Below are 13,606 nucleotides of genomic sequence, written 5' to 3'. Positions count from 1 at the left end.
AGCGCGGGGTGCGGGAGTAACAGAACGACTAACGACGTCAGAACGGGCCACAGGCGCCGCGGTAAACACGGGTAGTGGGGACAGAGTGGGGATAAGGTGACTACACACGGTGCGCGGTCGGTTAGTTCGGTATGCCGGGTATGCGTGTATAAAGCCTACCCCTCTCTATCCCCACTGCTCAGTGCTCTTGTTACCGCGTCGCTCGCGGCCCGTTCTGATTTCTACTCGATGTTGTTGCTCGCGGATCGCATCGCGGAGCAATATATACGAATCGCCAGGTCCGATTATTCAGATTATAGAAGACTGTGATATACATCGAATATTCATTTAAGGCCGGTTCTACAATCAGTCGTACGTCGGAGTCGGATGTCGGAACGCAGCCAATCGTCCGATGAGAAAAATTCGTTTTCGAAAAAGAAATTCTCTCATTGGACCATCGGTTGCGATATTATCGCAACAAGTATTTAATAAATTTCTACAACAAGAAGCGATTCGTAATAAGCTTACCGAGGCGCGATGGTTCTTTGTTGAAGACACTTATTCGCATGATTTACTAGAAGTACGAATTTAATTATTTATGGTATTTTGTTTCGATAAGATGAAGCGAGAGATGAAGGTTAGAAAAGAAAGACGATCGAATCGAAGATACCTAATATTTACGAGAGCTATAACTATTTCCATGATACTTATTGTTATAGGTTCGAATTAATATATCTAGCGTCGCGCTTTGAGAGAATCTTTTTGCACGGTTTAAACTGTCCATTCTTCTCGGATCAAAAATATGACAGTATGTATGAGTAGCCAAATCCCGAATCGAATAAACCGACAGGAATCCGCGAAATATTCATTACAAATTAAAGTAAAATACAAGAAACGTAAATTTCTGAAAAGTTTGTAAGTTAAAAATATTTCTCAAACACGCGGCGGTTGGTATTTGTGTCGCGGCATTCAACGCGCCTCTTTTTGCTTACATAAAGTTGCCGCACTGTCATACGCCCAGCGAGATTCAAGAGGATGGTTGTCGTTCGTCGTTCGTCGTTCGTGCGTCGTATCTCGCATCGTCGTCGTGCTATTATCGTTCGAGACGCGACTTATGGACAAGTATATCGCTCGCAATTAACAAATTTCTACGCAACGAGAAGCGATTCGTAAGCATATCGAAGTAACGGTTCTTTATTACGGAGATGGAGATACTACGCGTGATTTGCTAGATTAAAGTGCGAATTTAATTAGTTTCGGTACGTTTCGCGTCGCGCTTTGAGAATCTTTTCACGGTTTACGTAATCTGCCCATTCTTTTCGGATTGATAGTACGTATATGAATAACCGAATCGAATAATCCAGCAGAAATCCGCGAGATATTCATCATAAATTGAATCTCAAAAGCTTGCAAGTCAGGTATTTTTCCTAAATACGCTTCGGTTTGCGTCATTGCGTTCAGCGTGCTCTTTTTACTCACGTAAGGTTGCCGCACTGCCGTACGAGCCGCGAGATTCAAACGGACGGTCGGTGTTTGAACAGGGCCGCGGCTTCTCGGCAACGTGATTGGTGGGGACGGGGTGGTGGTAAAGTAACTAGACAACCCGAGCGCGCGCCCGGCGCGCCGCGCCTAGTCGCCCCACCCCCCCCACCATCACCGCCAACCATGTTTATCGAGATGCCGCGACCTTATGGGTATGATGGGTAGTCTTCGGTCTTCGTCGTTCGTGCGTCGTCGCTGTATTTTCGGAGCGCGATCATCCCGCATGAAAAATCATTGTTACTCCGTGCTCCAAGTGGATGCCTCGCTCGTGTTATTATTCATTAACGCAAGATAGAAGCGGCAGGTAACGACAATGAGGTACCGCACCGTCGCGTCGCGAAGTTTGCCGAGCGAGAATTCTTCCCGAGCGTTTAACCTGTTTACAACGACTCTTCGACTCGATACGTATATTTCACATCGCGCTTCGAACGATTCTCTGATAAATTGTTACCTGTTCATGATGATTTTCGGATTGAGAGTGCGATACGTATCTCGCGGTAAAACGCGAATAAGACCGCCTCGAGTGACTGAAGCGACGCAAAAAAAATCGTTCGTTTATCAGTGAAGTTTCGCGTGTTCCGCGGTGTCGCGTACGGGAGTGCCTCGCAAGGTGTCGCGCGAATTAAAATCGTCTTCCGCGATTCCGCGAGTGATCATTGTGCGAGTGCGACGAGGAGATCTGAGAGGAGGAGCGGGCCTGGGCGGCATCGGGCAACGGCGGAGCGACTACGAGGTAATCTACTTAATTAATTATTTATTTATTTCCTAACAATTGCGAAGTACATGTAAGTTACAAAACAGTCGTTGGAATATTTCAGTGGTGTCACGATCGAACGAGCTCAACTCTGAGAGGAGGAGGAGGCCTCGGACGGCATCGGGCGACGACGGAGCGATCACGAGGTAAGTGTAATTATTCCTTAAAATTGCGGCATGTTACAAGTGTCGTCCGAACATTTTAGTGTCATCACAGTCGAACGAGCACAGCCTCAGTCTTTAATCCAAATAAATGTGACCGTCGAACCGTCTTTATATTTCAAAATACTTAAAATATTTCACGATCGCTTTTTTATAGATACGCTTCTCTTGATATGAGATTTGTAGCGACGATTATAAGTAAATACGGGTTTTAAAAGTTACGGGAATATTAAAAAGAATGTTTATTGGCGCGCGTGATCGTGGATCGTGGAAAATTTCTTTCGACTAATTTTCCAACGGTTTCCTCGGGGATATCGGTACATTTGTATTCGTACGTTTGTTGACGCACGTGCGTCGCACGCGTTCGCAGAAACGCTCGTGTACGAGCGCGCGCGCGCGCGCTCATTAGCCCGATATCGCGCGGACGGCGCGAGCGTTACCTTCGCTCTTGCACCTTGCTTTCTGCGACAGGTGCGATCTCGTATCGCCGTCTTCGTACGGCGGCCGGCGTTCGTCCGTCCTCGTCGGCCCTTCTCCGATAATAAGAGACACGTCGGTGGGACGGGGCACGTGGCATCGAAATAATTGCGGGAAGCGCTCCCGCGCGTTCCCGAGAAAGAAAGAACGCGCCGGAGAAATCGGCAAGAGCCGATACACTCGATCCCGCGCGCGCACCGTAACGCGATAACGGCCGAGTAATATGATAATGACGCTGTGCTGCATATGTTTCGTGCGCGAGCGTGAAACGAATAAGTCAGATGACAGAGAGCGGACGAACGACGAATTCTTTCGTTTTGAAATTCTCGCTTTCCAATAATCGTGCTGTTGATTATCGAGATATATGTGTATATGAATATGATTGTATATTGACGTGCTTAAAGCGTTAAAAGAAAAAAATAGTAATTATGTTACTGCATACTTTACTGAGAATTTTATTCTACGGTAATATTTAATATAATTAATAAGAATTAAAGTATTTAGTTGTGTATAACTATAGCAAAATTCCTTACGGTTGTAATGAAACTCTGGTGAGCTTTGTGAGAGATGATACTTACGCCTGATACTAGGCCGCACCGCAATACGTCTGTGGAGAAAATATTTCTCTTACGCAGGCGGTAGAGAGATAGTTTCGTGCAACGTCGTTATTTACAATTACAACGTTAATAAACTAAAACAATATATTTGAAATAACTGCGATCGACGATCACACAATGACAATGAGTCATTAAAATGTATGGAGTGAATATATTTTGCAGTCATTCTCGAATTCTCAATATTCAACTGGTTTGTCTCATTATAATACGAGCGACTCATCATGATTTTCAAGCCACTGTTTTACGCCATTGCGGAACATGCTTATTAACGGACGGTCCATAAATTGTTTTCAAATATTTTTTCGCCATTGTCGAAAAGCGGTATCGAAGGGGCGATCCGGATCGCCCTGGACCGAGAGAAAATTAACGAGAAAACGTTTGCGCGCCTGGAAATCTCGGGCGGCTTTAACGACCGCGGCCCGCCTGTTGATTGAAAACGTGATAATTAGTCTCGGGTGTGCGTGTCGGTCGTGCTGGCGCGGCGCGGCGCGAGCCACAAAAAGGACAATCGTACACGGGCAGAAAGTATCGTGATTAAATGGCCACGCCGACATTATTTTCTTCGCGTATACGCAAATTGCCTGCTGACTCGCACGCGTTAGCGTGCGTTCGATCTTGCTCCTGCCGCGTCATTTTTATCATTTTATGCACCGGCAGCGTGACGCGATCGGTCTCGGTGGGCCCCGATGGACCGTTTCTTTAATCTTGGGCCGAGCCCTGCTCTCTCTTTCTCTAATCGAGTCAACTTCGTAAACAAGTCGGTAGTCAATAATAATTTTGCGTGGCTCCTGGCTCGTTATACGTTGCATCCGTGCGAGAATGAAAATTCGTCAATTTTGAGAATTAATTACGCGCGTCGCTCCTGTTTTGAAGAAACTTTGAATAAATCTCGTCGCAATTAAAGCGATGTCGATCGGCATGGTTGCTCAAACATAAACCTGTTGCTTAAATATAAACCTCGAAATAACGTCGCAAAGTAGCGTGGTAATTTTATGCGATAATAAATGTGATTCGATCGATTATGCCGTTCGCCACGATAATACACGCAAGCGTATATATAATTGCACTAGCGTGATTTAACTTACGCATGAATTCTATAATACATCGGTTAGCATGACAATGCGTAAACCTGGTTTTACATTTATAACTTTGCTCGAGCCTTGTATATTTATTTCTTTTTCGACGGGTCTTCGAGACTTTTCGAAGCCTTCCGGCACGGTGGACGTTGGAAGGAGCACCATAAAGTAACTGAAATTTACGGCTTCATAATTTCAAGAAAATCTTAATCACGTGCTAGGATACCCGTCATTTACGACGCGACGTGGCTATCTTTCATTTTTTCGTGTAATTACGTAACGAAGAATTCAGACTTTTCTGAATTCTTGACCAGTTATTACTATTATACTACTGAAATTTTTTCGCTAATCTGAAGCTTTCTTTTCATAGATCGAACATCGAAACGCAATAATAATAATAATAATACTATTATTATTAAACACATAAAATGAATACTCATAAAGAAAGAAATTCGTATAAGAACTATTTCTTTAATCCCTATGTATACCTCTGTTAAATTAATAATTTTTACCAACTTTTAACGGCTAGAAGTGATAAAGGTAGAACATCCTTCTCCACTGAAAAAACATTTTAAACATATTTCAATATTTATCTTACAATTAGTTTGAAAGATATTTTACTCGTCGTATTCGTCGTACTTGTAAATTATTTGTTAATAAAATTTTATCACAGTTACATTTACGTTCTTCCAACTAAGTTGTCTTATTATAAAAGCGTAAAGTAGCACGCAAGTCTGATATAAAGGTGTTGAATCGAACTTCAATTTTAACATATATAGGCAGTTCGTAAAACTCGTTAGGGTAGCTAACGATTCGAAAAGAAGAAGCCAGCTTGCGCGGTGGTTGGAAGACGAATTCGTTGTCGAATTGTCTAACAGCGGGATGGCGGTTATTATCAAGATGGTATAGCCCGGTTGTGTGCGCTATGTATCGTCGGAGGCAGCGATCATCTTTTCTCGGCGCGCGCGCTGCCGGGGCGCACTCGATTTATCGCTGAAAACGATCTCGGACGTGTTCCTGCGCTTCCCATCCGAGCATCTAGCATCATATTTCGGAGTTGTTAACGAGGGCCAAAGGGGCATCGCTCTTTCGCGTGGTTAATGCAGGATTCGACCGAAATTAATTCGATCGTCAGTCCCAAAAACGGCCGCGGCTCGATAATTATTCTCCACGGTAAATCTCTCGACGACCTTACCTAATTCGATTGTCAATTTGAAAACCGGGGTTCTTTGATAACCAAATTAGTCCTTTCAGGAAGAACGTTACTCCGAACTTATCTTGCTTTAACGGAATAGAAAACACACTTGAACGTACTAGTACAATTTTATAAAAGTATTCTATCGTTTTTAAAGACGTATAATATATTAAGCAAACGAAAATATATGGCTATAATATTTTTCTATACACATATACACTTGCATTAAAAACAAAAAATTGCCCGTGCAGTAAATTTATTTTTTATGTCATAGGAATAAAGAGAGGAACGATATTATTCAGGTCGATGCATACAAAATGCTATTTTCAGCGCATTTTAATAAGTTATATTTTCCCATGTTTCCAATGCAGAACGCTTAACTTAAAATGTTGCAAGTTGTGACTTAATCAATGCTAATATAAGATTTTAATACAATTTACAAAGAAATCATTAATGCAGAGCGAGTCGATTGACTTTGTCGGTCATTGTAGATCGGGAATAGCGGCAAGATCGATTTTCGAAATGGCAGAGTAGATTGAAACATGTCCGTCAATGAGATCCGGATGTATTTATCGAGGATTGAAGGATAGAGGATCTATGAGATCGGAGAGACAGAGAGAGAGAGAGAGAGATGTATATCGATCTAACATTGAGACCGAGCGCGCAACAGTGCATTTTACAAATAGGGTACATAAAGGGAAGGAATGGACCTCCATTATTTCCTATCCAAACGAGTCCCTCTAGAGTCGGTCCCTCATCCTTGCGATTTTCGATGAATCGGGCGCGTTTATCATTCGCGATCGCAGTTTAAATCTACAACGGCACCCTGACAAAAATTTTCGTCGAAATCTAACGTCATCCCCTGACCATTTCGATGTCAGGGGATGACCAGCGGTGCTATATCGATATCTGTTTTCAAAATTACAAGTATTAGATTTAAGTATTATTTCTTATGCACGAAAATTTATAGAGTTACAATTAAAGATTACGTGTGTATTTCGTATATTTCTTTATTTATCAAAACAATCAGTAATAAACAGTAAAATCAAATATGTATGGTATAGATATTTGAAGTACACGAGGTAGTAATGAGCAGAACGAGTACTTACAAAGAAATTTGCAATATTATTAAAGGGATTATGGCAGTCCAAATTTTCTATACGAGTACAATTCTTTGTGAGAAGAGATCTTTTCTTTCTGTCTTTCAGTCTGAGAGATTTCTAGCAAGGACATGAAACGAATTTAAAGAGCTCCCAAATATTAAAACGCCGGTATCGTAACAAAGTAACGTTTAGTATTGCAAACGCTATTCGTCACACTTCGATCTTTATGCGGCCCATTACCCAGGATAGAACGCGATTAACTCAACGTAAGTGTATCGTATCAATTTTCACGGCGCTATCGAAAGAGGAGCGCCCGCGCCGCGGCGGTCGCCGCGACGGGAAGATCGATCGGCGTTATGGGTGATCGTTCGATCAGACGTGGTGCATTCGATACCTGATGCCCCGATATCCGCGTCGTCGGCGAACGTCGGCCGCGTTCGCCACGGGTGCCGAAAAAAAGAGGACCGGACGGGCGCACGCACGTACGCATGCACACATGCATGCATGCACGCATGCACGCACGCATTCACGCACGCACGCACTCACACGCGTGCCCGTGGTCTCGGAAGCGAGCGAAAGAGGGAGAAAGATGGGGAATCTTGCTCGAGATGAGACGAGAATGACCGGGGGCAGCGCACGCGAGTCCGTAATGATACGCCGAAAGGAGGGATAGAGCTCGCGACCAGCTCGATGGAAAAAGAGAGTGGACACTCTCTGGCGCGAGCGAGCGGAATTTCGCGTGCAGAATTACGTACTCGCCAGTGTCGAACCGATCAGATCGGGGAATCGGTCGCGAAAAAACAAGCCCAAAGTTCTTAAAAGCTATTTACAGGAATAAAAAAATAATATGAAGTAAAAATTAAAATTATATACGGATAAAAATATATAGATAACTATAGATTTTATTAAGTTTTTAAATTTATATATTAATACGCTTATTATTCAATATTATTGTCATTTGTGGAAGATTCTACAAAAATTTTGTGGGCCCCAAAGAAAATCAATTCGACCCTGCGTCTCGCGTCACTGACCGCCAACGTGATGAGGGAAAAAAACGTTTTCAATTTACGGCTGTGGTAAATTAGAAGTATTCTGGCCGCTCTCAAAGAAGCACTCTGCGGCTTCACTATTCGGCATTGTATCCTCGTCCATAATAGTAACAATTCTCGCTAAAGTAGATTGTGCGGTCGTTAATGGAAGCGGGATTCATCGCTGAAGCGTAGATTATTTCGTCGATCTAAAAGACGAAGCTCGACGGAGTCGACGTCTTCGCGAATTCAATGGATTCACTGTTGTAAAATCAATCAATTGTCTCCAGAAAGCCGCAAAATCTTCGTCGAAAGCCACGCGATTCGAAAAAAGGCGTCTTTGATCTCTTTAAGGGAACGAGTTGGGGGATATATATCGTTGTAACAGGATCGCGGCAATCAATTTAGCTTTAACGTCTTCGATCGCGCGCCCTGATCGATCATTCACTCGTGTGAAAGCTTTTCGGACGCGACGGGGAAATCGCCCGCCGGCAAAATTCATTCCATCCTTTCGCTCGACTTTCTGCAGCCATATGAGGATGCACTCGTCACGTCGATTTCGATGCGGTTATCAGTCAGTCAGACATGAATGGCGTTGCACTCGCTCGCTTATTAAATCGCGTCGCATGTAGGTGCTATCGTTTATTACGCTGCACAACGTATTATTCAAAATATGAAAGAATAAAATCTTTAAGGAGACTGGCAGGACCGATAGAACTTGAGGCAATGCGTCTCGTTGAGAAATTGTGTGCGTTAAATACGATGGTTACCATCAATGATGATTTACGATTTTCTGGAATAACGGATCGAGAAAATTTTCAGGTATTCGTCGATGATCACGCGAGAAAGAGGCACCGTTGGGATGGGTGCATACGCAGTCGCACATTGTATCGCGCCGGAATTACGTACACGGCGTACAAATTGTCGACGGATAAACGAAGATAATTTGACTCTCTCAGGGAAGTCGTCAATTATCATAATTCCGCGAATGCTACAATTCCCAAATGCAAGTTGCAAACGGCAACGTTTCAGCGGGAATGCGTATGTACGTGACCTGTTCTTTCTCGGTCGGAACGCCGCGCCGCGCGCCGCTGTGCGTCAAAAGGGCGGGGAGGAGATGTAACGAAGGGTATAACACGTGATAAGGGGGAGAGGCGCGTACATACGTGTTCTCCTCCGCTCTCTCAACAAGCAGAAAATGCGCTGCGAACGTAATTACGCGTCGTCGGCAGGCAACGTTCGATGGGTTAATGCGGCCGCGCGATATTAAAGTATTTATCGCGTGCAAGAGGTAGAGACAAGATGTAATTTCACGTCGGACGCCATGCGCGTAACGCCTCGCGTCCGGCAGTCCTGTTTTTGCAGATCTTAAATTCCACGTTGTTATGTTTTCGGCCGAGCGCCGCCTTTATCACAAATTGGATTCCGCGTGAAGAGTCAAAGATGAGAGAGAGAGAGAGAGAGAGAGAGAGAGAGAGAAAGCGAGAGAGAGAGAATCTTTGCGAGGCGAAGAAGAGGTAGCAATTTATTTGACCGTTCAGGTAGCAATTTATACCTACCTGTATCTCTTCCCTCGCGACAACGGACGACAAGCAAAACATTTGTGTTGAAAATTTCGCGAGCAGGACGAAGTTGGGTAGCAGTAAAAGTTATCGTAATTCATGTAATGCGCCGGATAATTGTGGAAGGTACGAAGGAAGCACGCGGGCGCGAGAGATGATGCAGCTTCGGTAAATTATCGGGAGATAAACGTGGCCGGTAATTTAGCGCGACTTTGCCAATTACCGCGTTTCTAAGAATGCCGCAATTTTGATACGCGTGCGTGCGGTTGCGGTCGCGTTCTTAATGGACCAACGTGTCCGCAACCAGTTTCGTGAATGAAACAGTATTGCGGGATGGACGAAAAGAAAAAAAAACGAGCAACGTGAGCGTAAATATCGGCAGAGACAAAGAGATAACTGACGGTCTCTCAGCCGATTTCCGATACTGTGTTTTTTAGCGATCGAGAGAATTGTATGTACGAGTGTAACGCAATTGCGTGCTACGGAAATTGTAATTGTGCTGGTGCAAGATTCCTGGGTAAGCGAAATACAACACTGACGTACTTAACATACATGACTTTGAAACATAACGTTATTTTCCATTCAATAGATCGAATATGAAACATTAGCACCGGTTTGCGCCGGTCGCATGACTGTCATTTTAAAACTTTAAGAAAATTTATGCAAAATTATTCGTCGTATTTGCGTCACGACTGAATACAATTGAAATACAATAAAGTCTTTGAATTTAAATGATGTATAATTGTAAACAGAGACCTAATGCTAAATTAAATAAAAAAATGCGTTGTATTTTTTTTATTGGTTTGAAAAACAAGATTTGATATTCGAACTTTTTAATAAGTTCCTATTTAAATAAAATATGTATTATAATACTAACTTCAGTTTCGTAAAAGAAGTGTAGAAAACTCACTAGATTGAAAGAATGCAAGTCAATGATTAAGCTTTTTTTTTATTAATAATAAAGTATTATTTCGATATTGTGCAATTTTTTTTAATTTGACAAATACATTGTTTATACCAACTTAATAAATTGAGAAACGGTATGATCTCTAGCACAACCTAAATTTACATGTTTTACATATATACTCACAATAATCTTACAACCTCATGATCGTTAATTGCTATAGGCATTGATTTTCGGAACGTATATCTCGAGCGATCTAATTTCCGATTCGCGCATCGTATATTATACTAGGTATGTGTCGTATATTTATTATATAACTCATGCGGCATAGCACATTTACCGAGTTCTCACTTTCCCGTCCATCCCGACGTAAGTACGCGATCCCTCCTTCTTCGGCGGGCAACACTGTTGCAGTCGGTGCAAGGCGCGCGCGGCGCGCACGCACGTCGAGAAAATAAAACACCGCCACTGCCCCGGGAGCGCATTTCACGATACGCCGCTCTGCCCGAGAAAGGGATCGACCACACGACGGGTTGGACAAAGATGAAGAACCGTCGGTGGGAACCCAAGAAGTTGCTGCCGTCCCGCTGCCGTTGCCGCTCCTAGCGATGGGAACCAATCGCGCTCGACCACTTGACTTCTAGTTTTTTTTAACGGAAAGTTTGAAACGACACACCGGACGTTACCGCCGCGTTTACTCTCGATTACTTAATCTATTTAAGATTAATAACTTTTTCTCTGTTTCTTCAAAGAAACGAGTGTTTATTAAGAACCCGCGCTAAAATGGTTGAGACACTTTCGAGTTATAGCTTCAATAAGAAAATGAAAATAATAATAATAATTCTTCAAATGTTAATTTAATACTTTTGCTTTACCTGATATATTAATTTAATATAATTTGCGTTTTAACAATTATTATTACTATCAATTTATGCAAATTTGTATTAGAAGTTACTAAACAAAAGTCATTTTTGATTGGTCTGTTGCTAACTATATACACAGAGCATCGAACTTTTCGCTTGCTACGTTAAAGCTTAAAGGCTAAAGTTTCCTTCGCACCTGATTACTGGGAGCGGTAAAAAATAGCGGCGTAGAGCCTAGTCCTAAATTTACTCGCGCCGAAGCTCGTTTCTCTTCACAACCACAATGTATTAAGTAACAATTACCGACCGCAAGCGCACAGCACCGAATGTGCGATCCTCTCACTCTCGCTGCATATCATCGGCAAAAAATGTATTATTCCGTCAATTACATAAGATTCGAGTGTCGATTCGCGATTGCCACGTATCTTGCCGTATCGCTGTAGAAACAAGAGTGGATGATCGGACGGGCTGCACCCATCCCATACGATTATCTCGGCTATTATAAACAGACTCTAAAAGAAGCAACTCGAAGTGATGAGAAAGGGGAATCGCGCGAGCGCCCCGAAGAGATCAGGAGAAGACGAAGAAGAGATTCTCTTTTGAAAGGGGGTGGAAGTGATGTGAGATAGCCATCGGCATTCCGTGGAAGGAAAGCGCAGGAAGATGGCGGGAATGGCGGGAAGATGAGAAGAAGAGAAGGAGAGAAAGAGAGAAAGATGAAGCCTCGAGATAGAGCGAACGTGGCGGTCGCGTGGCCGGCAGAGGCGCGGGCGCGCGCGTGTTCACGAGAGACTCATCACGATGTTTATTCCGTTGCATCAGTTGGGTTGTTTATCAGCCGGTATATCGAAACTCATTTCGACAAACGGGAGAGTTGCCCTCCAACAACATTAGTAATACCATGACATTTCTCAGTTAATTCAATGTATGGTTCAATTTCACACTAATTGCATTCTTCGACATCTCACTCTTCGTCTTTCCATTCGCGCGTCGCGTGCAGTGTCCCAAAAATATGTAGCACACATAATCACCAGGGGATTCCAGCGCTTTCATCTATAAATTTTGCGAACAAAAATTATGGGACCGTTTTTCTCTAGCGACATTTATGTCTCATCTAAATTGGATTTAAATAAGAGGGAGCTTTTATCTTATTGCTTTTATCGTGCACCAATCTCTTCTTTAATTTCACTACCTCTCGTTTAATCATAGCCGGAGCTGAAATAATGCTCTTGATATCATTATAAAATACTTGTTTTGATATTTGGTTCAAGTATACGACGATATAAAATATATATTGGCGACCTCTCTTTTTTTTGCATCGTCGAGAAGGAATGCGTGGCTCCTTCGGCTTCTAGGTCGTGGGCGTTTTTCTTTCCGTTCGACATCTCCTCTTTGCAAAGTTACCATGTACTCGTAAAGATTGAGGACAACGTTAAACTCGTATAAAAATTAATCACCAAAGTCGTCCGGTTCGCAATACTTAGGCGGCATGCTTTTAAAGAGATGCCATAGAATTCGTAAACTTTGCTTGGAAGATTACTTCCTGCTCGCGATATCGATACAATTTACGCGCGATGGCAGCAAAGCGAGTCTAACGAGAATATTACCAATTTTTGTAGTGATGTATCAAGCGATGAAAAAGACAGACGCAGGCGGGAGATAACGATCCGACTTTTTTATTACTCGTAATACGAGGCGATTTGACGAGTCGTAATTACCGGCGACATCTTCATTATCGCACTCACAAGAATCGACCCGTGGATCTTAAGTATCTCCATGAAAATAATATATACGTGTATATACGGCACGGCAGACGCTTTTTCGCGAGATCGTAATAGCGTTTTAAATCTTTTCGGGAGCGCTCGTCGTGCTTATTTCCAAGGTCAACTCGGTGCTCCCGGGTGTAATTTCGATTTTTAATGCCCGTTGCAGCCTAAGGTGCGCCGAATGTCGAGGTCTCGTTACTGGGACCTAACTCGCCGGAATCGCCGTTGCTTATCCATGCACACGCGCGCCGCGCACGCACTCGCCGCGCGCGAACGTATATAAGTTCGAAGGACGAAAAAAGGCATCGGACCGCGGCGTTTGTTCCGTTCGGGCCCCGAAATGATTGGGAGCACTCGGCTCGGTTTGTAGGTTCGTATGCCACGGGGCCAGTAGGCTCCCGTGCGTCGACAGGCCGTGAGCACGTGTGTGCGTCCGACTGGGTCCGCGAGCACGAGCCGCGCTTCGGTTTTAATTCGCGTTGATCCAAATTGCGTACCGGGGTCATTGGACGGAGATGAAGCATGAGAATAATGTCAGCTTTCAATAAGTAACTCCTTTTTCTATCGTCGTATAAAAAA

This window comes from Temnothorax americanus, unplaced genomic scaffold (genome assembly GCF_048541705.1).
Source record: "Temnothorax americanus isolate GAGA-0224 unplaced genomic scaffold, ASM4854170v1 Scaffold9, whole genome shotgun sequence".
Classification (NCBI taxonomy): Eukaryota; Metazoa; Arthropoda; class Insecta; order Hymenoptera; family Formicidae; genus Temnothorax; species Temnothorax americanus.
The sequence above is the reverse complement of the archived record's forward strand: the minus strand, read 5'-3'. Positions refer to the sequence as shown.